The following is a 5,623-nucleotide window of genomic DNA, read 5'->3' on the forward strand; positions in this document are numbered from 1 at the left end:
AAAACTGAATGATAAAAACTATCTTACAATCCCTTATTTATAATAACCTAACTTTCCTAAAAATCGAGCATCTAAAAAAAAGGAAATCATAAAAGAAAAGGAAATCTAAAAAAAAGGCCAAAATTAGGAAAGGTATCAAGATGCTGCATCATATAGTGACCCTCATGCTCAACCATGTACTGAATACCCATATGCTATGAGGATACCTACTGTTGAAGACTCTCCTTCCATTGAACAACTTAATACATTTTAAAAAATGAATCTGCTCCATTTACAAAATGAGGAGAGGGAGGAATTTCAAGATGAAATGATTGTTAGTCCTAAACCAAATTTTGAGAATAGTGTTTATGTTCTTAGTCAAGACGTTAATATTGAAAACGAACCTAATATAGAGGTAAAAGAAGGGACTATAAATACTACAATTTTGAATAGGGAAATGCATTTCTGTTGTGATGATGATGATGATGTTATGTTAGAAGAACATGTTTATGCTGAAAATATTGTGGAACCTTTGGGTTCAGAGACATTAGGCTTCTCTGCCTCGACCTTCATCAATGATGCTTCTTCTTGTATTCCATATGCATATACATGTGATGTTGATGCTGATTTGGGTCTTGTGCAACTATTTTGTCAACGAAAGCATGAAAGACAACCTGTGTCTGACTTAGGTAATGTTGAATCTTCAGTTGACACTAATAATCTTATGCATGAAAATATAATTGATGTGTCTGATTCTCTACCTAGGTCACAGTATGATGTCTCTTTTGATTTGACTATGCATGAGAATAAAGTTTTGAATGATGTTGATGACACTGAATTGGGGTTTGCTGATTTGTTCAATGATTGTGAGCATGATAGAACACTACTTGCTTATGATTGGGGAAAAATTAGACTGCATAGTGATATTTTTGAGCCTGAAAATGAATATAACTTAGTCGCATTTGATTCCCTGCCTGAGTTGTAGTCTAATGGTCTTGTACCCAACCTAGATTATGTTTGTAAAGAGATTGTAAAACCAAATTTTGTGAGAGTGCCCAATCTAGGATTGGAACTGTGTGCCTCTCAAGTCCTTTTGGACTATTTTGCAGCTAAATATAATACCTTTGATGACTCACAGTTGGAATGCGCTCCTGTTTCTCTGCCCGTTCCCGCCAAAGTCCATTACGAACTTGATCTTGTGCATGATGCACCCCTGAAATTGTTAGATTTTGTGCCCAAAAATACATTTGTTGAAAAATCTAGGTTTGGGGATAGCTCATTTTGTTTTGCATTCTCACTTGCATTTCTGTCCCATTATAATTATGTGAGGCTGTTAAAATTCCTACATTCTGTCTTTTGGGTTGATCCCCAACTCTTTCGATTGTTGGTATATGGTGAGTCATCATTGTATAATCCAGTAGGTAATGTTATATTTCTTGTATATATTGTGCTAATACAATGTAATCTCAACTGCAAATGTTGGATTCTAGCCTTGAATAATGAAGCTCTGATCTTGCTTTCACCGACATACCGGTAATCTCTTCCCTTTTCTCTAATCAACATGGTTCTCATGGTATGCTTCTGTTTAAATTCTTATCATCTTTTGGAACATTGAGGACAATGTTAGATTTAGGTTTGGGGGAGTATTTTGCATTTAGAGTTTTTAGTCTTTTCTTTTCACTTGTTTTTAGTTTTTTCTTTTCTTTTTAGATAAAATTTTCAAAAAAAGAAAAATCCAAAGATTCAAAATTTTTGTGAATACTTGCATAAAACCTCCAACTTTTAGTGATTTTAGAGTCACTAGCATGCATCGAGCTATGTTTACATAGAGAGTCTGACCGAAATAACTGAACTTGGAAGTATTGGAGAAGACAATGGGGTTTCTTGTTTGTCTGAGCGTTAAAGTTGGATTTAACCATGCCGGTGGGCGAATTAGGTGCAACAAAGTGATTTGGTATTGGGAAAATTAGGCTCAGGCCCCACCCATGGGTAACCCATAATATGAGGCCCTTAATTAAAAGAAGTTTAAACCTAGGCCCCGAATTATTAAAAGACCTTGATACCCTTATGAATATTGTCAAGCCCATAATTAAATAAAGTTTAAATCTAGGCCCAAAATTATTAAATCTAGGCCCCGAATTATTAAAGTACAGTGTGAATGTGTAAACATAAGTTACACATGCATATGGCATGTGTATCCAGAAGTTACACATCCTTATGGCATGTGTAATGCAAAGTTACACTTGTATATATATGAAAAAAATAGACATCAAAAAAAGAACATAAAAAAAAAATACATGTATTACTTTAATATTCATTTACAACAATTTTTTAGCATGTGTAACTAGAATTTACACACGCATTTGTCTAGCGTAATCGAGAGTTACATATGCATCTATCTAGTGTAATTGAGAGTTACACATGCATCTATGTAGTGTAATTGAGGGTAATATTAATAATCAACACCTGCAAATTGACACACCAATCCAAAACATCAATTGATCTTCATATTCTTCTCTGTCATCTCAAGTCTTACGCAATCATACCTCCTAACTCATCTGCTCAGAGAGGGTAGCCTGTAAAGATGAATAAATCAATATTTATGCATGGAAAGACTGATTGGTATTCCAGTATCAGACCAGAACATAAAAAAATATGAATGCATGACATAAGATATACAAATCTTAAGTTTTACACATATAATTACCACATGTAACTAGCAGTTACACATTCAATTGGCATGTGTAACTCGCAGTTACACATCCAATTGGCATGTGTAACTAGCAGTTACACGATTTCAGAATTTTGACATTTTTGCAGCCTAGTTAGATCGAACTAGCTAACAAGAGAAATCACAAAACATATGAATGTTCATAACATGAACCTAACCCTAACTTTATTGAACTTGTGTTTACCATGTCAGTCGCCGTGTCGATGCACAAACATGTATACCCTTCTATATAGTAAAATATTTGACCATAATTGTTATACCAGTGCTCATTCTGTATAGTAAGTAAAATCCAAGCTTTGATTCAACAATCAAAGAATCATGGCAACATCATTATATGAAAGAAGGAAAAGCATGAGCAGAAGAAAGATAACTATACAAGTAAAATCCCATATTTTCACCAATCAAAAATTGATTATCTGTATAAACAAGGTCTGCGATCATGAAATATAACAAGCAGTGAAGAACTAATAAAAAGAATTAAGGTTCAATAACTTAACAGATCAAGTAAGATCCACCACCATCACTATTGTAAGAGGGGAATGAAGTAGCTGAACTAGAAATACAAGCTGAAATAATCATTCAAGAACAAAAAGTAAATTCAGATTTTGGTCAACAAGCAAAAGTTAACAAATTTGAAATCAAGATAACGAAATCAAGATAAAACTGCTCTAAAAAACTACATCAAAATCAGTATGTGTAAGTAAAAGTTACACATCTAATTAGCATGTATAACTACAAATTACACATCTGTTTAGCTTGTGTAACTAGAAGTTACACATCTGATTAGCATGTGTAACTAAAAATTACACATCTATTTAACTTGTGTAACTAGAATTTACACATGTAGAAGTTACATACCGACCCCATGATCACAGACCAACGTATTATGTTGTTTGTGCAGTTGTTCCATCAAACTTACCAATCGGTGTCTTCATATCACTTTCTTCTTTATTTCAGACCTCTCTCCTAAATCTTTCAATGAAACAAAAAGTTCACGCCTAGAATATATGACAGAAAACTTTAACCATTAGTGTTGCACCCCTCACAACGCATCAAATGATGCAAAACTCAAGTACCAACCTATAAGTTAAAAGTTAAATTTTCAGATACAAGCTTTAGAAAATATAGAACATAGAGAACTGTAAAAATTAAACCACTCCCTTGCGCACCAAGTGGCCATAACACCAGTGTGAATCCTTGGAAGATCCATGAAGATTTGTGCCATTCCGAATCTCCACTTCCATCAGTTATGTAAATCCATCTTAGGTATATTGCGTTACTACTTAAGCCCAATAAATCCAAATTCACAAACCAGGACACAAAATCTACACACTTGAAACGTAAAACAAAAATATACTTAGCAGGTACACATGCAATGGCTTGTGTAGACGGTAGTTACACATCCATATGGCTTGTGTAAACTGTAGTTACACATCCATATGGCTTATGTGATAAGAAGTTACATATCCACTTGGCTAGTGTAATATGCAGTTACACATCCATATACTTAGCAGTACTCAAATTCATGACTTTAGAGATACATAATTATTAACGTTATTGTTTCCTATTGACAGGTAAATTTTGAAAGAATTACCCAAACTACTTGTTAAGGTTGTGTACAACAGCAATTGCAGCCTTGACTCATCTATATCTCTTGCTGAAGTCAATCCTTGACACGTTATAGAAATGCAACTGGAACTTGTCTTCTGGCAGATTCGCTGCGACCACGCAGTAGGATACAAAATTCAGAAAACATAAGAAACCAACAAGATTAAAGAGATGTATCAATCAAAAAAGCTTAAGAAGATAATGAATTATATGAGTTCATTAAACTTCAATATCAATTCACAGATGTTTTACGAGAGCTTCTGGTTCTATGAGTGAGTTCAGGTTGCAGAGATCTCAGGATTCAAGTTACACATGCATCCTACTTATGTAATTAGGAGTTACACAAGCATATAACATGTGTAAGTAGAAGTTACACATGCATCCTACTTGTGTAATTAAGAGTTACACAAGCATATAACATGTGTAACTTCTAGGTACACATGCATCCTACTTGTGTAATGTGAATAAAGAATTGAAGTTATCTAACTGAATACCAATACCAGTAAAACATTCATCTGGCTCATATCAAGCTTAATTATTATATATATATATATAATTATTTATGATAAATGTTTCGGAATTAAAATACATAATAAGAATGAATGTCATTAACAGAACTATGAGAAAGTAAGTTCTATATTAAATCAAGTCAGCATCAGATAATTAATATTAGAGAACCTGAACTGATAATACCTTGATTCTATCATATTCTCTGACAGCAACCATCTTCCAAGATACTCATGTAGGGTGTCCTGTATTAAAATGCGAAATCAGGAACTAAAAAGAGTTTATATAGATAACAAAATAAAGAAACTAGAGTCTAGAGGGTGATTAAATGTTCAAGTCCATCAAAAAATTGATAAATTTGCCACAAATAGTCACAATGAAAAGGTTAACAGGTTCTGATTTCAAATTTGAAGGCATGTGCTTACGTTCTTGGAAAACTAGGCTGACTTAAAATAAGATGCTACTCATTATACATCCCTTCTTCTCAATTATAGGTACACATTCAGTTCTGAGTAATTGCAAATCAACTAGATAGAACATTCCAAACTTCGTTTCGTTAAAAAATATTGTACCAGATGTTTGTCATTGTGAATTCAATTCTCGATAATACCTGATTGCTTTCACAGCGACTGTTGCAACACATTTCATATTCACCGCTCGTGTTCTCTGACAATTATACATTGCCCCCTCCTTCTCAAATTTCATCAATTTGATGAATGCTAGACCCAATTCACTCATTGTTTCTCCTATATCTTGCTGAGCTTTCACAAGTCCTTCAGCCTGCACCACCAAAGAATG

Source organism: Papaver somniferum, chromosome 8 (assembly GCF_003573695.1).
Source record: "Papaver somniferum cultivar HN1 chromosome 8, ASM357369v1, whole genome shotgun sequence".
In the NCBI taxonomy this organism is placed as follows: Eukaryota; Viridiplantae; Streptophyta; class Magnoliopsida; order Ranunculales; family Papaveraceae; genus Papaver; species Papaver somniferum.